Source organism: Macaca fascicularis, chromosome 10 (assembly GCF_037993035.2).
Source record: "Macaca fascicularis isolate 582-1 chromosome 10, T2T-MFA8v1.1".
In the NCBI taxonomy this organism is placed as follows: domain Eukaryota; kingdom Metazoa; phylum Chordata; class Mammalia; order Primates; family Cercopithecidae; genus Macaca; species Macaca fascicularis.
This window is the reverse complement of record NC_088384.1, coordinates 104,090,162-104,116,225: the sequence shown is the minus strand read 5'-3', so window position 1 is coordinate 104,116,225 and position 26,064 is coordinate 104,090,162. Positions and strand designations below refer to the sequence as shown.

Genomic DNA, 26,064 nt, shown 5'->3' with positions numbered 1-26,064 from the left:
AACTCACTGTCTTAGTCAGAGACATGAATACCTAAACACACAATGGCAGCACAAGATGCTGAGAGGGAGCCACAGGTGGAGCCCACCTGCTCAGCTGCCTCTTTCAATCATGATCATGTTTTCAGAGTTTGCCTTTGTTCAGTAAAACCCAGCAATGATGAATTGCTGGACAGAGCAACTGACTTGACTTTCTTACTTCCCCCAGCATTAACTGAAAATTCCAGCCCCTCAAGCAAAAATGGCAGGCCATCTGTGGTTTAATATTTGAGCTGCTTTCTGTCTCTCAGTTATTAGAATTTTTGCCTGGGAGATTTAGAGATGGAAGCCCCTCATCTTTGAGTCAAGAAGACAGTGGTGAGGGAACGAAGAGAAGGCTTAGCCTCTCCCTCCATGCTTGCCCTGGAAGGTTTGTAGGGAGAGGAAGGGTTTCTGCAATATCCACTCTTGACAGCACCTGTTCTTGGTGTGCAGGGGATTGCCAGGGTGACTTCTCAACAACTTTTATTATAAAATTAAAACAAAAGCATAATTTTCCAAAGACGTCAGGTAGCACAGGCCACATGGCTGCGTATGATCCATTTCCCTGGAAGGAAGCACGTGGCAGCGCAGGAGGGAGCCCTGGCGCTGGCGTTCAGCACGACTGTGTTGGTTTCATTAGTTCGTCTTTTGTATTTGGAAAAATACAGAACATTTGGCCAAGGATCTGTCTTTATTGAATGGCCCCGCATACCGTGGTCAACACATCAAGCTGGCATCTATTCCAAAACACACCATGAGGAAAATCAGAGATACAACATCTCTTATCTTCCTGAGCGGTACAAGCCGTGACAAGTAAACGGGTGGGTTTGATGAAGTGTAAGACAGCTTGTCATCCAACAGCTAAGTGGCCTTGTTTCTTTTCCCTGGGATAATATTGAATTTCATACCGATAGCATCAACAAGAGAAAGGCTCGTACCTAACAGCTAATTTCTGAAGAACATATGTTTCTGCTCAATTTAGGCACCTTTATGGCCCCATGTGACATTGCAATGCTTTCTGCTGCAAAACAGACCTCATTCGACTCATCTGTCTTACATCTAATTCAAGTCAAAACCAGTAAAGCGAGCCAACTCCTGGCCTATTTGTAATTCTTCCACAAATTATTGTCGCTGATTGTCGCGTGCTACAATTTTTTTTCAGGAACCAGCAGCTGAAAAAACAAATGCTGATCAAGTTGCAGATCTCATTTTCTTTTCTGTATTCTCCTCCTAAAAGAGGAAAGTCACAAATTGGGATCCTAATGGGACAACAAGTCTCATCTGTATAGATAGTGTATTGTTATTTTTATTTTTTAGAAATCACAAACCTGGAGCACCTGTCTACCTGTAACTCTGTAAACACAAAGCGAATCCTTTGGCAATCTGCACACTTCTCAATAAACACAATACTCTCCCACAGCTCAGCATTCAGGGTGCTCAGACCAGAAAGCTTGGAGTCAGCCTATATCGGGTTTTATTGTTCTCCTTCAACCCATTTTACAAAAACATCCAGTCCATTTTACAACCACTTCAACCACGCTTCAAACACTTCTGTCGCCACAACTGCTACTGCCGTGGCCCATCACTGCTGAAAAGGAAACCGTCTCCTCTCTGATTTCCCAGAGTCTGCACTTGCCCCCACTGCTCCCCTATCCTATTCTAAGCACAATGGTCAGAGAAATCTTTCTAACTACAAGTCACAGGCAAGATTCCAAGATGGCTCCAGGATTCCTCCTCCCCTCCTTTACAGTCTGGGTAGAAACTGGAAATATGATGGAATATCATGCCATGGATTAGATTGTTAACCGACTGACTTTGAGTTAATCAAAGGAGAAGGAGTCTGGATGGGCCTTGCCTAATCAGGCAAATTATGGAAAGAAGCTGAGATCTTTGGGAAGGAACCATGGAGGGGACCATGTGGCGAGGGCCTGGGAGCAACAGCCAGAGGCTGGGTGTGGTGATGAGCTGACAGCTAGAAAGACGCAGGGTCTTTGGCCCTTCGGCGCCAAGGAAGCTGATTCTGTCCAACAACCCGGGGGAGTTTGGAAGTGGATCTTTCCCAAGAGGAGCCCCTAGATGAGGATGCAGCCAACTAACATGTGGATTTAAGGCTTGTGGGGACCTGAGCAGAGAGCCAGCTCTAACATGCTTGACTCCTTTACCCACAGAAACCACACAGTAATAAACCTGTGTCATGTTCAGCTACTAAGATTGTGGTCATGTATTATACAGCAATAGAAAATGAATATTAGAGAAAATAAGATTTCTTCCCTCTGTTCAAAGCCCCTCAAAGTCCTCCTGAGTCACTAAGATAAAACCCAGATCCTCACAGCGGCCCATGAGGCTTTCTGGGTGCCTGGCCTCCCTGCCTCTCTGGCTTCTCTGTCCATGCATCTCCCTCCACTCTGCGGTGGCCACACTGGTTCCTCACTGCTGCTGGAACATGCTCTTGCCTCAGGGCCTTTGCAATTGCTGTTCCCTCTGCCTTTCCCCAAGATATTAGCCTGTCTCCCACCTTTGTGGCCTTCGGGTCTCTGCTCCATGACAGCGTTCTCTGAGGATCCCCACTTCCACCCAACCCCCATTTCTGGCTTCACTTTCCCATTCAGTTTCAGCCTCCTCCTCATACACACAAGACACACTTTGTCTTCTTATTGGTTGTCCTTGACCGAAGCATGAGCTCCATAACATCAGAACCTTGGTTTTGGATCCTCTGCTTTAGACTTTGAGTGAAGAGCAGTGCCTGGCACATCGCAGACACTCAGTAACCTCTTGAATGAATTAATGCATGAATGAATGAGGGGTTAGTTGGGAAACAAGCAAAACAGAGGGTTCCCTGGAAGCTGAAATGCCAAGGGAAATGTGACACGTGAACCTCAGGGTGTCTATGTACAGCAAACACCAAAACCACAGAGTTCCATGACACTGTTTTTTTAGCACCTCACAATCTTTGTGCTTTTTAAACAAACCAATTAAACACAGTTTCCACCTTGGCATGTGCCTTTTGTTGTTGTGTTTTGAGACAGAGTTTCACTCTGTTGCCCAGACTGGAGTGCAGTGGCGCAATCTCAGCTGACTGCAACCTCCACCTCCTGGGTTTAAGCAATTCTCGTGCCTCAGCCTCCCGAGTAGCTGGCACTACAGGTGCGTCCCACCAGGCCCGGCTAATTTTTTGTATTTAGTAGAGATGGGGTTTCACCATGTTGCCCAGGTTGTTCTCGAACTCCTGAGCTCAGGAAATCCACACTTCAGCCTCCCAAAGTGCTAGAATTACAGGCGTGAGCCACTGCGCCCAGCCTTGGGGTGGGGGTTTTTAATCAGCCTTTCTTTGCCTGCTCAGCAGCTACTGGAGCTCCTGGGTCCCCCAAATGCCCGACTGGTCATGGATCCCTTTTCCCTTTGGAGAAAATGAGGCTGACATGAGCACTTGCTGCCTCTGTCAGTCAGGACCAAGATACACAGCGCCAAACGTCAGCCAGTGATGAGACTCCTGCAACAAGGGGCTAACTGCTTGAAACATTTTGCGTAATTGGAAGATGAGGTTAACAGCAATAAGGAAAATTCAGGTGGACGTCCAAGGGTTTATGAAGCAGACGCTGAAAAATAAATAGATCAGAGGGCGTCCAACTAGCCCCGCCTGACTCTGCTATTTCTTGGATAGTGATGGTGCCACAGAGAGGATGTGTGTTTGGTTAAAATCAAGGGCTGCAGAACTGGGTCAGGGACTTGGGTTGAAATCCAGCTGCCCGCTCTCCAGCTGTGTGACCTTGACAAGGCCCGCCCCTGACCTCTCCCCAGTCTGTAAAGTGGAACAACATTCCTAAGAAGCATGACTGCCTTAGGGGCCTCTGGAGGGTCCATAACCCACAGGAAACTAGACAGTTTGGGTATTTCCAGGCCACACACGCACAGGGCACTTTCTCACGCAGGGCTCTGCTGGCTGGATACTCATGTGCTCCAGGGAAGTCACTCATCCACCCCACGGGGTGGGTACTGTCACCCTCCTACTTTCCAGAGGAGGGAACCAGGCACGCAGAGGGCGCCTCTTGCCCGTGGCACACAGCAAAAGCCCCAGCGTCCTGAGCTCAGGGGCCGGCCCTGTCCCGCTGACAGGCTTGCTTCTGTGAAAGGATCATTTTCCCTCCTGCTGTTGGCTTGTGTGATCATCAGTCACTGATGTCTGGGCCATTCCTTGAGCCCTAAATGCTGAGGAGTCTGAAAGGTTGATGCCCAGGCAGCTTGGGGGTGCCAGGAAGACCTAGTTTCCCTGACAGCCCACCCCAGACCCAGGCGGGGTGAACTGCCCTCTAAGGACCCAGTGTCAGCCAAAGCAGAGGCACCGTGGAGGCCATCCTAGGGGTCATTGCTCAGTGACAATGTCACATGATGCAAAATTCATGGGACAATGGAAAAGAAATGTTCTGCAGGTCATGAGAGGTCAGCTTTTCCTGAAAACCCAAATGCAAAGAGAGGAGGAAGGTGGAGACAAAGGACAAGCAGCACTTTTTAAAAGAGAGGAAGAAAGAGAAAAACATGTATGTTACTTATTCCTGGAAGAGTTCATGAAATTACAGAAATTTTTAAGTCCCCAAAATGGATCTTGGACAACAGCGCCCCTCCCAGGTTTAACTCCATGGTCAGAGGCTGGCAGAAGGCTCTCCCAGCTATAGGATCCGGCACCAGCCTGTCCTCAATGAGACCTGCAGGGTCCAGGAGAATTCACCTTAGCCCTCTGTTGAACCCCTCAGTCTCAGCTGTTTCCAATGCTGCAGACATAGGCACCTCAGAAGATCCTTGGCATGAGGAGTTGGCTTCTTCAGGAAATGCCCTCACTTTCAGAGTCTGGTCATGCCACAGGTAGGTTTATGAACAAGATGGTTTATACCAGAGAAGTCAGTGTTCTTGTTCTAGGACTTTTTTTTTTTTTTTTGAGACAGAGTCTTACTCTGTTGCCCAGGCTGGAGTGCAGTGGCACAATCTCAGCTCACTGCAGCCTCCACCTCCCATGTCCAAGTGATTCTCCTGCCTCAGCCTCCCAAGTAGCTGAGGTTACAGGTACCTGCCCCCATGCCCGGCTAATTTTTGTAATTTTAGTAGAGACAGCATTTTGCCATGTTGGCCAGGCTGGCTCAAACTCCTGGTCTCGAACTCCTGACCTCAGGTGATGCATTCACCTTGGCCTCCCAAAGTGCTGGAATTGCAGGCATGAGCCACCACTCCCAGCCTTGTCCTAGAACTTTTATCCTAATTTAAAGCTTATGCTATCCTTTTATGTAGGTTATTAAAAACTATCACTAATATTAATAATAAAATAGAATTTTTAAGGATGATAATCATTTCATTATTATAATTAATACCTAGATACTAATACATTAATTAATAATAACATAATTACTTTAATTCTTTACAAAATTGTGCAAAATAGCTCTCACAAACTACATTTAGTTTGGTCCCTAACAGTGGACAGGGCATGGGAGGATGTCGGGGAATTCTTACAACTCTACCTTATTGTAGATGAAAAAATAAAACTGGGCACAGAGAGGGGAAGTGACTGTCTGAGGACACACAGCGAGTAAGGGACTGAATTGAAGCCTGGGCCTGGGCTCCTCTCCTAAGCCCAGGCTGGCTACTGGTGGGAGGAGGAGCACTGGAATGGGAGTCAGGAGCTCTACATTCTCCCCAGCCTCCTCCCCAACTAGCCCTGGGGCCTTGGGTAGGTCACTCCTTCTCAGGCCTGAGTTGTACCATTCTTGACATGCAAGCAAACGAATCATGGAGCAACGTAATGCCCCAGGATGTTTTTAGTTCTGTTATTCTGAGACTCCAACAGCTCAGCCTCCAGCTCCCTTGGGTGATTTCCCCAGCTCACCCTCCATTCTCCCCACTCCCACACCTAAGGAATCTTTAACAGTAATTTTATTCTACCTTTGGTAAGACAATTGCAGACAATAACTAATGCATTCTCCCCATATAATAGACAGAGGAACTTTTTAATTATTTAAATATTTTAAAAGATCAAAATGCTATAAACAGGAGCAAAGTCTCCCCTTATCATTTCCTTCCTGGGCCTGACCCCACTCCATAACTGCCCATGGTGTTGATATCAGTGTGTGGTGTCCAGACCTGATTCCCCAGTTCTACCTATTTGTGTGCCTATAAAGACAACACCATATTTTTGTATGCACATGTTTCTATAGACGGCTTCTCACATCACATATGGTCTAGCATCTTGCTTTTTCCCCCTCAACCATATGCACTAGAGACCTGTCTGCCTTGCTGCATACAGATACCTTCTCCCTTCTACCTGCTGTGGTCTGTATGTGTCTATGTCTGGAGCTAACTCCCATGTATTAGTTCATTCTCACACTGTTATAAAGGCATACCTGATACAGGGTAATTTATAAAGAAAACAGGTTTAATCAGCTCAAGGTTCTGTGGGCTATACAGGCTTCTGCTTCTGGGGAAGCCTCAGGAAACTCACAATCATGGCAGAAGGCAGAGGGGAAGCAGGCATATCTTCACATGGCCAGCAGGAGAGAGAGAGTAAGGAGGTGCTACACACTTTTAAACAAGCAGATCTCAGGAGAGCTCTATCACAAGAACAGCAAGAGGGAAGTCTGCCCCCATGATTCAGTCACCTCCCACCAGGCCCCTCTTCCAATATTGAGGATTACAATTTGACATGAGATTTGGATGGGAACACAGAGCCAAATCATATCACCTTAGTTCATATCCCCTTTCCTCTAAGGATGGACACTTAGGCTGTGAGTGGTCATGAGCATGCTTGTGAACTAGTTCCAATTCTCTGCCCTCTGGGCAGGTGGCAGTGCAACTGCCCTTCTCTGCCCTGCACTGAAGGTAGTCGTGATCGTGGGACTTAATATTGAGCAATGAAATTGTGTGTCACCTCCAGGCAGAAGCTTAAGAGGCAGTCCCTGATTTTCCAGTTGCCCTTTGTCCTGCCTTGGCTGTCACAGGAGCACGAAGAGAAAGTCACCCTCTACGGGATCCCTGAGTGGGCCTGACGTAGAGTAGAAGCCCCACCTACCTGAGGCACATGCAGCATGAGTGAAAAACAACCTTAGGGCCAGGTGTGGTGGCTCACGCCTGTAATCCCAGCACTTTGGGAGGCGGAGGCGGGCAGATCACAAGGTCAGGAGATGGAGACCATCCTGGCTAACATGGTGAAACCCCGTCTCTACTAAAAATACAAAAAATTAGCCAGGTGTAGTGGCGGGCACCTGTAGTCCCAGGTACTTAGGAGGCTGAGGCAGTAGAATGGCATGAACCTGGGAGGCAGAGCTTGCAGTGAGCCGAGAGGTGCTTGTTTTTTGTTTGTTTGTTTGTTTGAGATGGAGTCTCACTCTGTCACCATGCCAGAGTGCAGTGGTGTGATCTCAGCTGACTGCAACCTCCATCTCTCGGGTTCAAGTGATTCTCTTGTCTCAGCCTCCCGAGTAGCTGGGACTACAGGCGCGCACCACCATGCCCAGCTAATTTTTGTATTTTTAGTAGACACAAGGTTTCACCATGTTGGCCAGGATGGTCTCGATCTCTTGACCTCATGATCCTCCCCCCTCAGCCTCCCAAAGTGCTGGGATTACAGGCGTGAGCCACTGTGCCCGGTCATGATGCTTATTATAGTGGCATAAGCTAGTCTGTTCTGATTGCTGTAAATTATTTTGGGGTGGACTGAATAATTGCGCCCCCAAAGCTGTCCACATTCTAATCCACAGAATCTGTGAATGTGTTATCTTACATGACAAAAGGGACTTTGCAGATACAATTAAGAATACTAAAATGGAAAGATTAACCTGGATTATCCACAAGGGCCTAATGTAATCTCAAGGATCCTTATAAGATCTGGGAAGGTCTCTGTGGAATCACTACACTGGTTTTCACAATGGTTGAACTAATTTACACTCTCACCAACAGTGTATAAGGGTTCCTTTTTCTCTGAAACCCCACCAACCACTTGTTGTTTCTGACTTTTTAATAGCAGCCAGTCTGACTGGTATGAGATGATATCTCATTGTGGTTTTGATTTGCATGTCTCAAATGATCAATGATATTGAGCTTTTTCTCATATGCTTCTTGGCCGCATGTATGTCTTTCTCATATGTCTTCTCGTATGCTTTTTGGCCGCATGTATTCTTTTTTTTTTTTTTTTTTTGAGATGGAGTCTCACTTTGTCCCTCAGGCTGGAGTGCACTGGTGCAATCTCAGCTCACTGCAACCTCTGCCTCCCGGGTTCACACCATTCTCCTGCCTCAGCCTCCTGAGCAGCTGGGACTACAGGCGCCCGCCACCATACCCTGCTAATTTTTTTTTTTTGTAGTTTTAGTAAAGACGGGGTTTCACCATGTTAGCCAGGATGGTCTCGATCTCCTAACTTTGTAATCTACCCACCTCAGCCTCCCAAAGTGCTGGGATTACAGGCATGAGCCACTGCTCCCAGCCAGCCACATGTATTCTACGGCAGCTTGTGTCTGTTCTGGGTATGTACCCAGAGGAATACATATCATTCTGTCATAAAGACACATGCACTTGTATGTTCATTGCAGCACTATTCACGACAGCAAAGACAGGGACCCATAAATGGCAGATTGGATAATGAAAATGTGGTACATATACACCATGAAATACTATGCAGCCATTAAAAAGAACAAGATCATGTCCTTTGCAGGAACATGGATGGAGTTGCATGCCATTATCCCTAGCAAACTAATGCAGGAACAGAAAACCAAATACCATGTTTTCACTTATAAGTGGAAGCTAAATGATGAGAACACATGGACACATAAAGACAATAGACACTGGGTGTGGAGGGCTGGAGGAGGTAGAGGATCAGGAAAAAATAACTAATGGGTAGCAGGCTTAATACCTGAGTGATGAAATAATCTGTACAACCAACCCCCATGACGCAGGTTTACCTATATTAAAAAACCTGCACATGTACCCCTGAACCTGAAATAAAAGTTTCATTTTGTTTTGTTTTAAAGAGGAAGACTGAGCACAGTGCCTCACTCCTGTAACATCAGCACTTTGGGGAGCCAAGGCAGGCAAATCACTTCAGGCCAGGAGTTCAAGACCAACCTGGCCAATATGGCAAAACTCCATCTCTACTAAATGCCCTGGTCTCAGATCCCCAATGTCATTTTGCATTTTGCTCCCCTGTATTCAGGCCAGGAGCAGCTTAGGGAAAGTCACTAACTGCCAGTGGAATGAAATCTTCAGCCTTCCCAACCTTTGTCCAGACCTGTCTGCCTAGTCCCCACATTTATGGCTAAAACCTGTTTCCTTTTTATTTTTCTCTCTGGGACCCCTGAGATGGAGCAGGCCTATGGACTAGGCAAGATTCTTAATGGCTGGTTTGATTGATCAGGTCTCAGCTGTTCTCTCATTTTCGTATACAAAGGTTACCTAGCTCCAGAAACAATCAATGGATCACTAATGTATGCAGGCATGTTCTCACCGCTTTCAGGCTACAGGACATTTTATAGACAGACTGCCAAGTCATTTGAAAGCTATGAGCACTCAAATTGTTTTTATAGCTGAGCCCATGCTGGAACACACTGATTTCAAGCCTTCGCGTGGCTCTGATTCTTTAGAGGCTGCTAATGGGTACGTGGGAAGAGAAATCAGATTGGAAGGCTTGCATTTAGGATGGTGGAAGTAGAATGACCAGTAGAAGATGGGGAGATGTCTTCATGCTTCCCAAGGACATCTACCTCTACGGAGGATCTAAAGAGGTAAAGGCTGGAAGTGAGACTTTGAAAGATACCTGTGGCTTTACCGGGCACTGAATTTGGCCCACAGTGACACTAGTCTAAACTGAAGCTCCCTGAATTCTTACCTAAAAGACACTGATTTCCAGAGAGGCAAATGGCATGGGTGGGAGAAGGTGAGAACAAGGGAAGTGCGGAGGAAAAGGAAAAGAGCTCATTAAAAAGTCCTTCTCACCATTCACTGCTGAGAAGACGGAGAAGAAGTACTAAAAGTCAGCATTAGCCAGAAACTCGTGCTCTGAAATTGACAAGGCCACCAATAATGATTATTCCATGTGCATGTGGCTTCTCTAGTGCAAATTTCATAATTTAAGTTTCTGGCATTCATTGCCCCATCTTCTGGTAACCAGACCCTGGTAACTAAGCAGTCACTCTCCTGTTGCCCATCACCAGGTTCAGGATGAGCTCCAGGTTTGGATCTAAGGGTAGAAAACGTGACCGGGTCTGGCCAATTAGCAGGTAAGTCCCTCTGACCTGGAAGTAGTTCAGGATGAGCATGTGACAGGAATTAATCCAAGCAGAGTGAGCCCTGGCTCTGGAGCAGGAGTGACTGGGAGAGATGCTTCCTGGGTCAGGCTCTGCTGGATGCCCACCCAACAGCTCCCCACCCTTAGTTCCCCAATCCAGAGGGTGAGAGTGCCCGATCCTTGCTTTCCCATCCTCCTTTGCAGGGAAGTCAGAGTCACATGATTCAATCCAGCCAGTGGACTCTGATGGAGTGTCTGTTGGGGTGTGGGGTTGGGAGGCTGAGGGTTCTGGGGGGCATTTGCCCTGTCTGATAAAAGAGAGATGTGCCTGACAAGAGGCTTGCTTTCCTACCTTCACTGGACACTGTTGTGTGAACACAGCAAGTGGCAGCCATTTTTGGGCTATACCAAAATGAATCATGGAATTACAAAGAAATCTCCCTAGAGTCTTAGGTTCTGAGTTACTGAGTCATTGTCTGAGCTAACTACCTTCAGGCTTCTTGTTATGTGGGGCGGGGGCGGGGGGGGGGGGGAAGGGGGAACTAAGCCACTTTTTAGACTGAGGTTCTATTATTCTGCTCAAATCATTTTAAGTGGACTTAAAACATAAATGGTTCTGGAGCTACTGGAAGTTGTCTTACCTCCTGGAGAGCCCAAGAATGACTCCGTCATGGAGGAGAATGGAGCTGAAATAAACAATCCTGGTGGCTTGTTTAATCCCCTGAATCCACCTAAGTCTCACTTCTGAGTTTTTCAGTTGTATAAATCAATACATTTTACTTTTGTTTGAATCAGTTAGGGGTGTCTTTCTCTTGCAGTTGACTACATTAAACTTTAAAACTTTTGCATAATAAAGGATGTCGTTAAAAATTTAAAGATGTTCTCTACAGTAATATTTATAACAGCAAAAGCAAATGAATGAATGAATACATAAGCAAATGAAAAATACCTACTCGTCTATAACACAATGGTTAAATAATATATGGTGCACCCATACCGTCTGTGACTATGCAGGCATTTAAAGGAATAAGGTGGGTCAGTGTGCACTGGCAGAGGGCTATATCCCAGACATCTATTACATGAAAAAGGGAGGTGAAGAATGGTATTTACAGGCCAAGCAAGATGGCTCATGACTGTAATCCCAGCACTTTCAGAGGCCGAGGCAGGCAATCACTTGAGGTCAGGAGTTCGAGAGCAACCTGGCCAACATAGTGAAACCTCATCTCTACTAAAAATACAAAAATTAGCTGGGTGTGGTAGCGTGTGCCTGTAATCCCAGCTACTCTGGAGGCTGAGGCAGAAGAATTGCTTGAGCCCAGAAGGCAGAGGTTGCAGTGAGCCAAGATCATGCAATTGCACTCCAGCCTGAGTGACAAAGTGAGACTCCATCTCAAAAAAAAAAAAAAAGAAAGAAAGAAAAAATATATTTATCTGTATGAATAACTAACATATGTATTTTGCATGCCCACATTTATAGAGGTACATGCATGGAAAATAATCTAGAAGAACATAGGCTATTTATATTAATGAATACTGAGTAGGGAAGTGAAATTGTGGGAAAGGATAATGCTTTTATCCCATATACTTCCAAATTGTTTCAATTTTGATAAAAGTCTATTTTTTGTATTCATTGTGAGATTAAAAATAAAATTGAGATTTGAAAAATATATAAAATAGTTGTGATGCTCTAAGTGGGCTCTACTTAATACAAAACATTTCCTAATAAGGAAAGAAGAAGAAAGACGATAAGCAGCATGGGCAGGTGGACATGCAGCCTGGAAAGCTGGAACATTTTCCTTGGCTTTCCACCTTGGTCCTTCAGTCTCCACCAGGTAAGAATGCGCTCCCAGCCAGCATGTTGGGAGCACCTCTTTGTCCCCAGGGGGCCAGCCCTCTGACACAAGTGGGACCCAGTCTCTGCCCCCTGCCAGCCAAGCTCTGGCACCTCAGAGCGGCTCTCCAGGCCCCCAAGCTGAACATGGCTGCAGGAGGGCTTTTCTGTTGAGCCCCTCTGGCCCTCGTGGCAGTTCCACCCAGTCCAGTTCCTTGGAGACAGCCTTTGAAGGAACCAGTTCCACCCTCTAGGGTGACAAAGAGGAGTGAATCTCCATCATTTCGTGTTTCTCTCATACATGAGAAACCAGAAGTTGGGGTAGCCTGCTTCGTGTGTATAAAGCTGCCACTCGAAACAGTATAGGCCGGGCACAGGGGCTCACACCTTTAATCCCAGCATTTTGGGAGGCTGAGTGGGGAGGATCATCCAAGCCCAGAAGTTTGAGACCAGCCTGGGCAACATAGGGAGATCTATTATTCTTAATGAGAGTCGCCATGCTGTATATTAGGTCTCTGGAAATGTGTACCCTTTGACTGTCTCCCCATTTTTAATGTACTTTTATTTTATTTTTTATTTTTGATACAGAGTTTCGTTCTTGTTCCCCAGGCTGGAGTGCAATGGTGCAATCTTGACTCACCACAACCTCTGCCTCCCAGGTTCAAGCAATTCTCCTGTCTCAGCCTCCTGAGTAACTGGGATTACAGGCATGCACCACCACGCCCGGCTAATTTTGTATTTTTAGTAGAGACAGGGTTTCTCATGTTGCTCAGGCTGGTCTCGAACTCCTGACCTCAGGTGATCTGCCCACCTCGGCCTCCCAAAGTGCTGGGATTACAGGCGTGAGCCACTACACCCGGCCTTTTTTTTTTTTTTTTTTGAGACAGGGTCTTGCTCTGTTGCCCAGGCTGTAGTGCAGTGGCATGATCTTAGCTCACCTCAGCCTCAACCTCCTGGGCACAAGTTATCCTCCCAACTCAGCCTCCAGAGTAGCTGGGACTACAGGCACGTGCCACCACAGCCAGCTAACCACCACACACGTGCCACTACACACACCTATCTCTACCAAAAAAAAAAAAAAAAATTAATAAAATAAATAAAAGAAAAAGAAAAAAACAATACAAAACACCAAACAAGTCAGCAAGAGTCTCACGATGAGCTCATATTCTAGAATAATAATGTTCACAGTGACCATAATAGCAGGCACTTCCCTAACACCTGCTCTGTCGGAAGAGAAGAGTGTTCTGCCCTGAGCCTTGGCTGTGCTGAGCTCCTGTTGTGTTCCAGGCAACAGAGTCTCTCTTGGGCATGGACCAGCATCGTGCTCCGCGATAGACGTGAGGGGAACGGTGAGGCCCTCCAGGGTCTCGTGGATTCTTGTAACATCATTGGCTTTTACTCCATGAGAGGCGACAAGCCATAGGCTGCTGTGAGCTGAGGAGTGGCAGAGACGACTCCACTACTGGCAGACCCTCCGGGCTCCATGGGGAGTAGACCATCTGCAAGGCAGTCTGCAGTCAGGGAGAAGCAAGGAGACCCAGGAAGAGGCACCCGCAAGAATCCAACGGGAGATGATGGCAGTTGGGCCAGAGCGGGAGAGGTGGCACGCTGAGAGGTGAACTCATCCTGCGTGTGTTTTGAAAGTGAAACCGACAGGATTTGCTACCAGGTTGGGGGTTGGAAGGACAGAGAGAGGTGTGAGGGCTGACTCTGGCTCAGAGGCATCTATTTACATATGAAATCAACAGCAAAAATACTTATTCTTTCAAATGTAATTATAATTTTTATCAAAGTCATACAGGGTAATAGGATTATATGGCTGATAATGAAAAGCTACAGTTTCCCACCCCAACCCCCACTACTGCTCTCCAGAAACAACCATTTTCAACAATTTTAGCAGGTCCACGAGTATTAACCTCTACATTTGTGAGTAATATGTTTAGGTTGCTATTTGTTCATTTTTCTAGTTCATTACCTACTGTCTACAGACTATGAAGCAAAAATCATGAGGATTTTGTTCTCAGACCAGAGCCCCTCACACATTCCCCTTTGCCCATCTTCCTGGAAGAGCCATATCGAGCCTTTACATACATAAGAAATATAGAGGATCCTGGGCAGCATGGCCAGGCCCTGTCTCTACAAAAAATAAAAATAAAAATTCGCTGGGTGTGGTGGCACGTGCCTGTAGTCCCAGCTACTCAGAAGGCTGAACTGGGAGGACTGCTCATGCCTGGGAGATTGAGGCTGCAGTAAGCTGAGATCACACCACTGCACTCCAGCCTAGGCAACAGAGCAAGACCCAGTCTCAAAAAAAAAAAGAAAGGAAGGAAGGAAGGAAGATAGAAGTACATTAAAAATGGGGAGACAATCAAAAGGGTACAAATTTTCAGAGACCTAATGTACAGCATGGTGACTCTCATTAAGAATAATATATTGTATACTTATACTCAATACTGTGCATGTGAAATTTGCTAAGAGAATAGATCTTAAGTATTCTTACCACACAAAAAAAGGCAACTATGTCAGGTGACAGATATGTTCATTAGCTTGATTGTGGTATTCATCTCACAACATGATGAATATCATGCATCTCACAGCATACATCAAAACATTACTTTGCACACTTTAAATATATATAATTTTTATTTGTCAATTATACCTCCAGAAAGCTGGAGAAAGAGAAAAGCTCAGTGTTTACACCACCATGGGTAAAAGCAACCACAACTGAGCCATGAGGTCTAAAATTTAATCATCTTTCTTTTACACATTTTTTGTTCTGTTTCATTTTTGTTTTCTCGAAAATGAGTAATGACTTTGCACTTTTCCCATTTCCCTAGTTTTCTCTATAGCAGTTACTAATCCACCCCTAAATTCCCTGCTAACCCACCCCTAAATTCCCTGCCCTGACTCACCAATTGTAACAAATGTTTAGTAAGATGGTAATATAGGGGAAAGTGGCAGGGGCCAGGGCATTGGAGGGATTTATAGGAACATTCTGTACTTTTCGTGCAATTTAAACTGTTCAAAACACAAAAACATTCTATCAATGTAAAAACAGAAAAAGACAAAAGGGAGAAGTCACCTGTATCCTACCACACCTTTTTTTTTTTTTTTTTTTTTTTGGAGAGTTAAGCAAAGTTAGCATGGCCAGGTTCACCAATACCATTGTCTCCCTAGATTGGACCTCGGACCTTGGGCCACCATACTGGGTGCTCCCAAACCTGACAGGCTCCCGGAGAAACACAGATGCCTGGGCATGTCGCCTGGGCAACCCAAGGCAGAGCAGACCTGCCCTCCCCAGCCCTCGTGGCCCTCTGCCTGAGATGGCCCCTATCCAAGCAGCTTTGTGAATCTAAAAGCAGAGCCAGCCCTTCCTGGCTGCCACAAAAAGACCTTCCAACCACTTTCAGGGCTGGCACGAGCCCCCTTTCACCTTGGGATGTGATCCCTGTCTTACCTTCTATTGCTGAGGGCAGGGAGCCTCCGGGAGACCAGGAGCAGGAGGCCAGCCAGCTGCGTCAGCGTCTGAACCCACAGCCCCTCCCTGTGCAGCCCTCACCGCCTGTGTTCTGTAGCCAGTAGGGCCTTGGCCCAGTGCACAGACAGACCTCGGGGAGTCGGGCATCCAGGACCAGACTGAGTCTCACAGAGGCATATGCAGTGTCAGGCTCCATCTCCCAGCCACGGGCCAGCCCTGTTTTTAACTTTCTTTGCTGGAGCTGCATAAATAAATAAACACACGAGTGTGTGGACGGATCCTGCCCGCTTTGGATTCCTAATCCCAGCTGGTCTGCTCCTCAGGTGCCAAGATCTGAATAATTAAGATGAGAGAAAACCTCCGACTCCTCTCATCTGCCATTTGCAGGAGGGCAAAGGTCCCTCCTAGAAGACAGTTCTTTCACAATTTATTGTATTGCATTGACTTGTGTTTTTGTATCAGCCCCTTGCTAAGCTCCAAGCTCCACAAAAGCTAAAGCAGTCTGTGAACAATTTATCCCTCGTCCCTATCCCTCCCATTTCATAGGCAAGGTCACTGTTTCTCCAGGAATGGTCTGAGTCTTATGAAAAATGCAGATTCTCAAATCCCAACCCTGAACTACTGAAGTCGGGCTCAGAGAATTAAACATTTTTAAAAGCTCCTCAGGGGATTCATACACACATCTACCTTTGAAAAATTTTGGAGTACACGAGAAACAGACCTATTTATCTCTACGGATTAAAAGTAAGACTGGTCTTTCTGCTTCTATTTAATGCAGTTATTCATACAATTTAGGTCTGGTTTCTTACTATTTGTTTTTTATTTGTATCACCTTTCTCTCTCTTTTTCTGCCTTATTTTTTCTTAACAAATATTTGTATTATTCCCTTTGGTCAATTCCAATTAGCTCATTCATCTTAATATCTTCATTGTTCTTTCACTGCAATACTAGGGATTATAACATATCTCCTCCAGTCATTATGGTCTGTGCTAAATTAGAATCTTGCCACTTCCTGGACAATGGGGAACCATAGGGCACGGTAACCCCATTAAACATTTTTCCTGGATAGACGCATCATCCCTGTCACATCATCTAATTCTACAGATACGGTAAGCCCCCACAGGACATTCTTGCTATTGTTTTGTGTACTCACTAAATTTACCAATGTATTAAATTTCTGTGGCTCTCCGTTCTTTCTTGCACATCTACACTTCCATTTAGAATCATTTTTCTTCTGCCTGAAGAACTCTGGTGTTGATTTTAGTGCAGATCTGCTGGCAATAAAGTCTCTCGATTTTTGCTTCTCTAAAAATGCTTTTATTTCATCTTCACTTTCGAAGCATATTTTTGATGGGTATAAGATTGTAGAGAGGCAATTATGTTTTTTCAGCACTTGAATCCATGCCATTCTGTTATCTTCCCGTTCCATCGATCTTATTGAGAAATTCGCTGTTTACTTATTATTTCTTCTTTGAAAGAAATGTAGAGCTTTTCTCTGGCTGCGTTTAAGATGTTCCCTTTGTCTTTCACTCATGGCAGCTTTACTATGATGTGGTGAAGTGTATCTTTCCTTGTTTTTATTATGCAGGAGTTCTTGAATCTTTGACTTCACATATTTCACTAGCTTTGGAAAATCCTCAGCTAATATCTTTTCATATAGTGCTTCTGTAGAATTTGCTTTTTGTGTTGGTTTTTGAGACAAGATCTCACTCTGTCACCCAGGCTGGAGTGCAGTGACGCGATTTCGGCTCACTGCACCCCATGCCTCCCAGTTTCAAGTGATTCTTTTGCCTCAGCCTCCCGAGTAGCTGGGATTACAGACGCCTGCCACCATGCTATGCTAATGTTTGTATTTTTCATAGAGATGGGGTTTCACCTTGTTGCCTGGGCTGGCCTCAAACTCCTAGGCTTAAGCAATTCACTTTCTGCTTTCTCAACCCCTCTGCACTTGCAAATTGGCTACTAGCTCAAGGAGATTCAAGGCTACTAGCTTCAAGGAGAATGTAGTGACCACCTCTTTGCAGTTCACTTTTCCATGGGATTGTGGACCCTCAAAGCCTGGCAGCCTGGGTTGCTTTCTGATGCCTTCAAACAACTCCCAAATGCCTAGCAGCACCAGGCAGGTAAGTCAAACAGTGAAGCAATCCAAGCATGATCAAGAGGGTAAATTCAGTTACCCAAGATGAGCTATATTTGGCCGTGGTGATGGGGAGACCCTGGGACTGGAGGGACTGAGGTAGACCAGGAGGAGCATGTTCCACCCTAAGGGCATGTTGGTAATAGCTGCCTGTGGCAAGGTAGGAAGGCGGACTGAGTATTGAGAGAGCTCCATTATTGTAACATACAAGCTATGTTTAATATTAAAAACACACACTAAAATTTCTGACAATTTCATTTTCAACATTGTGCCTCCAATAATAATAATAGTAATAATAATAATAAAACAGTTTGGCACAGAAGTTTACAGCATAGGCTCTGGAGCCAGACCATCTGGGTTCAAACCCTGCCTTACTCTTGCCTAGCAGGTGACCCATAGTAAGGTATTTAACCCCCCCTTGGTCAGAGTTTTCCAATCTCTAAAATGGGAATAATAAGAGTGCCTATCTCAAGGGGTGCTGGGAAAATCAGACAAGTTAACACACATGAAGCACACAGAACCCAAAATCATGAGTGCTAGGAAAACACTCACTAAACAAACGAATGAAACAGTTTGCCAGACGGAGCCCCTCTCTAGGCTGATTTCAGCCCACAGCCCACATGTTAAAGCCTCTGCCCTGGTCCAGCCCTCCTTACTTTACGGATGGGGCAAGAGGAGGTACAGAAAGAAAGAGGGGCCTGCTCAGGCATTCGCACAGCTTGTTACTTGTAAAACCGGCTCTAGGGCTGGAATTTTCTTTTCATACATTTTATCAATTAAATTGTGTGCTCCGTAAGTCAAGCAGCTAATTTCCCTTGAAGACAAGGGTCAAATCTTGCTCAAACTATAGATAATTCTAATTGCTGCATCTGCCCCAAATCCATTGTGATCATTAGCAGAGCCCCTTGTGCTCCGGCTGGGAGAGGAGGGGGAGGCTCAGGCTCATCGTTGCTCATCTAAATGTTTAATAATGCTCCAATCTGCAGATCACTGGGGCAATCAAACCCAAATTAGCCTGATACTCAAAGCCACGAATAACAAGAGGAGTGAAAGGGATAATGTTTCTTTAATGAAAATTTCATCAATGCAGATTTCTCATTGAATATTAAGGTTTTGGCTTGAAGACAGCATCAGAGTGGAGTCTGCTGTGACATTGACCTTTATCCCTCGAGACACAGGTGCAGAGTCAGGCTGGTTTCGCTCCCTGAGCGACAGCACAGTGGACCGTCCTGGCAATTACAGTGAAGGAAGACCCTGAGCCTGGGGTAAAGCTGGCTCAGCCCCGTTCTTTTCAGGGGGTTTCTCTGCAGGTGCCGGCACCTCTCCCCACCAAGGCTGCCCTTCCCGGACCTCCCACTCCTCAGTCAGGAGCTCCTCCCTTCTTCCAGCTGCACAGCTCAAATCCTGGGAGTCCTCCCTGATCCATGCATGCTGTCCTCTTACTACTGCTGTTCAATCCATCCGCAAGTGCAGTCAGCCTGACCTCTGTGAAGACCTTGAAGACCTGCCCAGAGGCTCTGGTCATGACAGTGACAGCCGGCGCCCTTTCAGTGGCATGCAAGGTCACGCACAGATCCAGTCCCGTCCCCTCTGACCTCAGCCCCCGGGGTCCTCCTCGCCCATCTTCCTCCAGCCACATTGGCCCCTGCCCCTCAGACACACAGCATACACCTGTCCAGGCCCACACTGGCTGTCCCTCTGCCTTGGACCATCTCTCCCAGAATCCATGAGATCCCCATTCCTTCAGCATCCTTGATGAAAGGGGCCTCCCTGAGCGCCTGCTTAGACTCCTGCCCATCCCCCTTGGTCCCATCATCCTCTGCAACCTTCCTCCTGGGGGTCATCAGCGCCAGGCTCCTGACATTGCTATTGTTTGAAGTTAACCAGGTGCTCAGCAGCAAGACTGGAGGAAACAGACACGAATAACAAGGACCTGCCAATTTCTAACAATAAATTCACCAGGAATAGTGCGGCACCTACTCCATGTCAGGCCGGGTCTAGGTCCTGGGGACGCACCAGAGGACAAAAGAGCCAGAGTCCCTGCCCTCGTTGGGCTGGCGCTCTGTGCACCCACAGACCCTGGACCTGCAGCAGGAGGGGGAGGAGCCTCAGCTGCCAGAGCAGCTCTCAGGCACACCCTTTGGCAAACGGGCGGTTGGAGTTGAGCTCTAGAGAACAGAACAATTCACCCAAGTGAAGACTGATGAAGGGCTCGGAGATTTCTGGAAACAGGGAGGAGTGGTTGCCTCCCGCCAGTGTGACCACGGAGGACAGTATGAGATGACAGGACCCTGTTTTCAGCTAAGTCACAGGCTGAAGTTCAGTGGACATGAATTTGGCGGGGACACGCTTCAGCCCAGGACAGCTTCCCAGCTTCCTCTTTTCCCCAGATCGGCATCCAAGCACACACTCTGACTCACCTTTGGAAAGACCTTCAGGCCCCGAGGGTGCTCACTGAATGCTTCTGTTGGTGAATTACACTCTTGAGGGTTTTGCCTTGGCTGTGTCCTTGCCTACCGCCTCCCAGGAGTTGAAGGTCACATTTGAGGCTCACCCACTCTCAAGCCCCCTCTTCCCTCCTCATCCTCAGGGCAGCTTTTCTGTTCCTCTGTCAACCCAAACACCCACTCTGTCTCTACTGAACGACATTGTCTTTAGTTGTTTGCATTTTGAAACATTTGTGACTTTTGTCCCTATTTTCCTAGGCAATGAGTCAAAGGGCAGAAGCAGCCCTTTCACCCCTAGCCACACATCACCCTCATACACACAACAGCACAAAGCGGGTCCATCTCCCATCAGAGCAGGGAGAAGACCCTCGGGCCTTGGGATGTGGAGCAAGTCACTTTTTCCTCCTCAGCCTAAGTTTACCCCTTTGCAAATGAATGGGTTTGTCTAAATGGCTTCCAAGGGCTTCTCCTGACTCCAGTACTCTAGGATTCAAATATTTATTGTAGAATTCTCAGCATTCCATTCTCTGAGTCTTTCCCGCATTCAATTCCTCAGCAAATCCTCATCCAGAGCTCACTCTGCCACAGACCCTTTTCTTACTTACAGCAGGGATCCAGCAGCAAACAGACAGATGAAATTCCACTCTTCATGCGTGTGACATTCCTGTGGGTGCAAATGACAATAGCACCACAGGAAGAGAGGGAATCAATTCCAGATGGTGACAGTTTTGTGCAGGTCACAGGGACATGGTGTTGGAGTGCAGAGGACTTCCTTGGGAAGGTCAGGGGCGTTCTCTGAGTGCATGACACCTGGGTGAAGAACAAAGGTCAAGAGGGCGCAGGTCACAGTGCGGCAGTGGGAAGAGCATTCCAGGACACAGGAGCAGCAGATGCACAGGCCCCAGGGCAGGAGGACTGGGGAGTAGGAGGAGGAGCTGGAGGCCAGTGTGGCTGGGATGGGAGAATGACGGGAGGTAGCAGGAAGTGATCTGGGGAACCAGCAAGATTCTGCTGGGCCTTGTAGGAGGTGATGAGGAGGTGGAGTCTGCTGTTCCCAGTGCAGTGGGAGTCGCTGAAACATCCGCTCAGGGTCATGTGGTCATTTTCAGGAGCTCACTCTGGGTGTGTGCAGAGAGTAGATTTCAGGCGTGGGAAGAGGAGTGGGAGCAGGAGGGCCCATGGGGGCTGTTGTAATGACCCAGGTGAGGACAGAAGTGCAGATTTGGGGATAGCAGCAGGGTGTGGAGAGGAGTGGACAGACAGGGGTGCATTTTCAATTGAATGGATTCCATGGCAGCTGGAAGACGAGGGAGGGCCTGAGGATGCCGCCTGCTCACTGGCTTGAGGAACCGGGCGTTTGGTGGCGCCACCAACTGGGAAGTGGACACTGTGTCTTCGGTGGCTTTGTTGAAAAGTTGCCAGATCTGAAAGCCTGAGAGGCACCAATGACTGAGCCTCCAGGCTGCCCTCCCAAGGGCCTTCTGGACAGGAGACTGTGGGTACGGAGGGACCAGCACCCTGGTTCCCATACACCAGGCCCAAGCCAGGGACTGAGCCCCAGACAGACCGCAGAATAGCATAAGACCCAGATCTAGTGCTGCCTGGGTAGAGCTGAGCCCAGGATTTATGAAGGAAACTGGCAGGAATGGAGCAATTCCTTCAAAGAGCGCCTTGCTCATCACCACCCTTGGTGGCAACCTCAACCACAGGAGGGAGAACGGTTAGAGAATGGTGTTCTTAGAGGGTCCTTCAAGATTGCCATTTGCATTTGAACAAGGCTGTGCTTTCTTAGCCCCAGCCCCCTCCATAAGCCCAGGCTGTAAACTGGAAATAAATTTAACTGCATACAAATGTCAAGATTTCAGATACCTGGCTTAATCAGGACACATTCTTCATTACTCTACTCGGGCTGTTGTACTAACTTCTCAGGAGACTCCAGGGCCCTCATTAGAGACTGAGTCATCTTGTAAGTGCAATTAGAAAGAAAGAGAAAGGAAGAAAGAGAGAGATTGGAAGCTGGAGAAAGGAAGAATGAATGAGTGAGATGATGACAGAAAAAAAATGAGAAAGGAGAAAGAGGGCTTTCAATATCCAGATGAAACTCCAAATTTTCATTGATTTCTTCAAATGTTCTCTGGACAGGATGACTTTAAATATTTAGCCAGTTTTGTTTATTTAAATTTTTGAGACATTATTTGATGCTGGATAAAAACAGCCTCCTAAGAACCAAGACTTTGTCTGCATTCCCCCTTTTGGGGGCGTGTTAGTCCATGTTGTGTTGCTATTAAGGAATACCTGAGACTGGGTAATTGATAAAGAAGAGAGATTTAACTGGCCCACGTTTCTGCAGGCTGCACAGGAAACATGACGCGAGCATCTGTTCAGCTTCTGGTGAGACCTCAGGAAGCTTCCAATCATGGGAGAAAGTAGGCGTGTCACATGTCGAGAGAGAGCAAGAGGGAGGGGAGGAGGTGCCAGGCTCTATTAAATAATCATATCTTCAGTGACCTAACAGACCAAGAACTCACTGATTACCAGGGAGAGAGCATCAAGCCTTTCATGAGGGATCTGCCACCATAACCCAGACACCTTCCACCAGGTCTCACCTCCAACAATGGGGATCACATTTCAACATGCAATTTGGAGGGGACAAATGTCCAAACCATATCGGGGCACTGGTAACTTTCTCAAGTCAGCACTAGAAACTCCCCTTTGGCTATAATAATCCCCGATGTAACAATAACTCAGACATGGGTATCGCTACCGTGTGCCAGTTTGAAATGCTCAGCATGCAGAAACCAGCTCATGCCTCCCAGGAACTATGAAGGCAGAGCTTCTCTCAACCCACTTCCTGCTGGGCGAAAAAGGCACAGGAGGTAGAGAACTTTCCTGGGTCACACATGAGCCCGCAGGGCAAGTTGTGCTCCTAGGACTCCCGCCCATGGCCCCTTCTCCAAAGAGGTGGACTGAAGAAGCCGGTGGATTTATTTTCTGGCCAGATAGATGATCCCTGTTTAACCCTGGCCTTTGGAGGACTTGCCCTGGATGTAAATAGTGGGTTTGCCAAGTGGGAGGAACTGGGTGTCCTTGGCGAGTTTCTGGTCAGTTCTAGATGGAGCCAGAGCAGTGGAAACCTGGCAAAGCGAAGCTCAGGTTGAGGTTGCCTCTTAAGGGAGGCCTAGAGACGATGCACTCACCCTGCTGGGGCTGCGCCCGCCAGCCACTGGCAGCTGCCTGCCCTGCAGGAACCAAAGGCAGAGGCAGAGAATCAATGCTGCCTCCTGTGTTGCGACCACAAGGCAAGAGGTCCTCAAGATGCGTCCCATCAAAATCTAGAAAGTCGGCCTCCGCGAAGAGTCTCAGGCTCATGTGGGATCATTGCATGTTTTCCCAGGCTAAAAAGAATTTAAACAAATATCTCTATTAGTGATACCAGAAGGTTGCCTTTATTATTCCACATACACAGTTACACAAAGCAGCAAGTTGTTACTCATGCTAAGCAACATTCCCACCACAGGAAATTTTGTGCCAAAATCCTGCCTCATCTTTCTCTCATGATGATCCTGGTCCTTGTGGCTTCAGCTTATGGAAACCACTGGTGGGAAAGATACGAATGTTTGACGTCTTCCTTTCCCTTATGATATACACATGGTAATGCCAAGATTGTATTATACACGTTCTATTGCCAAGATTCATTTGTATGCCTCTGAATAAAAGATTTCATACACTAATAGCAGATATATACATTGATGGAATTTACTTATTTAGGGGCCATTGGGGAAACATATATAAATTATTCTTTCCTTGGAAATAAATTTTTTGTCCCTATGACAGCAAACTATGAGATGAATGAGGAGCGTGAACATAACTCAAACAGAAAGAAAATCACCACTTTATAAAGAAATAGGTAAACAGTGAGTAAAAGAATGCAGAACAGAGTGTGTTTATGGATTCTAAATCTTGCCAAAACCAAAAGAATTTTTAAGAAAATATTCAAAGTGTCTTGGTAACCTTGAACATATCATGTTTAAATGTCTTTAGTAGACAATGAGACCCTCCAGGAATTAAAGCCAATATTTGAGAAGAAATAAAAAATGAACCAGAGCTAACGTTTTGAACTTGTAATGAGAAGAAGTGTAGACACAAAAGGAAAGTCCAAATCAAACAGTATTCATAGGAAGTTTCCAAAAAATCAAGGTTTTAAATTTTAATTTAATGTATCTGTTTCTGCCAAATATTAACTATTGTGTCTTTTGCGTTTCCTTTTTTTTTTTTTATTTTTTTCTTTCAGGAAATGATAAAAAGAGGCTGATGAGTTTTGGGTGTGGTTCAGCCTGGGAAGCCTCCTAATTCACAGGAAGCCAGTCCTGGACTTACACAGCATCAGAGGATCACACTGTGATCTAAACTGAGGCCTGCAGAAGTGGGAACAGCATTAAGATGAAAGCCTAAATCAGCCCCAGTTAAAAGACAATATTTCATTTAAATCAACAAGGATGTTCTCTATGAGGCCTTAGAGCTGAAGTCCTCACACAGTCGACTCTGGCACCCATCAGCGCATCTTAGACCTTTTCTAGGTTTGGTCTCTGCATTCATCAGGACTCTAGATTACAGGTGGCAGAAATCAAATCAAATGGCTCAAATAAAATGGACAGTTACTAGTTCATCATATCTTTTTAAAACTCCAAATGTAGGCTTTCAGGCATGGTTAACTTCAGGTTCTCTGTCCAGGTAGCCTTCTTCCCCATCCTTGGGTCTGCCTTCTCCTCTGTGGGCTCCATTCTTGAGCAGCCTCTCTTTGTGGTGTGGCATGGCTTCTGGCAGACCCAGCAACCCCCATAGAAGTGTGAGTTTCGTATCCCTCAGTTTCCATAGGAGAGCTAAGTCTCGTTGGCTCTGACTGGACCCCTTGGCTATCATTGAGCCAGTCTCTGTGGCCAAAAGGGTTGGAACACTGACAGTTCAGTCCTGAGTTAACTTATGCTGCTGTAGAAAAGCCCCCAGTCTCAGATTTCAAAGAACGATGTGGCTCTTTGTAAGAGCTGTGTCATAGGAAGGGGGAAAGCACTCGTCAGTTTCCTAATAGAGTAAAACATCACTTGTAATCTACGGTCCTGATTAATGCAGAGACCAAACCTAGGAAAGGTCTGGATGCTGGAGTCTACTGTTTGAGGACTTCAGCTCTAAGACCTCATAGAAAACATCCTTTCAAGCTTTCTTCTATACCCAAGGCCCCTCCAATGTTTGCCTGGAGAGGAAAGACTCTTGGGTAAGGAACAAGGCTGAGCGGGAGGGGCAAGCAGACCTCCTCATCGTGGATCCACATCTTCGTAGAGGCTTTTGAGAGGACCCTGACCACATGCATTTGGAAGAGGTCACTGTATTTTTCCAGTAAAACATTTAGGATCTGTAAAGAGGTCACGGTATTTGGCTAGGGGATAAAAAGAACTGAAAGTTTCTTTGCTAGTTGGGATTTTTAACTTGTAAAGTACGTGACTTGAAATTCTGTTGATTTGGCTGGGCGCGGTGGTTCACGCCTGTAATCCCAGCGCTTTGGGAGGTCAAGGTGGGTGGATCACTTGAGGTTAGGAGTTCAAGACCAGCCTGGCCAACATGGTGAAACCACATCTCTACTAAAATACAAAAATTAGCTGGGCATGATGGTGAGTGCCTGTAATCCTAGCTACTCGGGAGGCTGAGGCAGGAGAATCGCTTGAACCCAGGAGGCAGCAGTTACAATGAGCTGAGATCGCGCCACTACACTCCAGCCTAGGTGACAGAGCAAGACTGTGTCTCAAAAAAGAAGATAATTGGAAAATGTTATTTGAATATTTAAGTGATCAAGTTGAGTATGCATTCCTAGGGGATCCTGGATGACCTAGAGTCACTGTTCCTCTT

General features: G+C 46.5%; 1 long non-coding RNA gene across 1 annotated transcript; it reads right to left on the bottom strand.

Moving 5' to 3' along the window:
- Window positions 1–8,169: 8,169 nt before the first annotated feature.
- On the bottom strand, window positions 8,170–20,359 carry LOC135965667 (uncharacterized). Its single transcript, XR_010578719.2, has 2 exons — window positions 20,140–20,359; window positions 8,170–13,603 (listed from the first exon to the last, which is right to left on the bottom strand). It is a non-coding gene; the product is annotated as an uncharacterized lncRNA (long non-coding RNA).
- Between the last annotated feature and the right edge of the window lie 5,705 nt (window positions 20,360–26,064).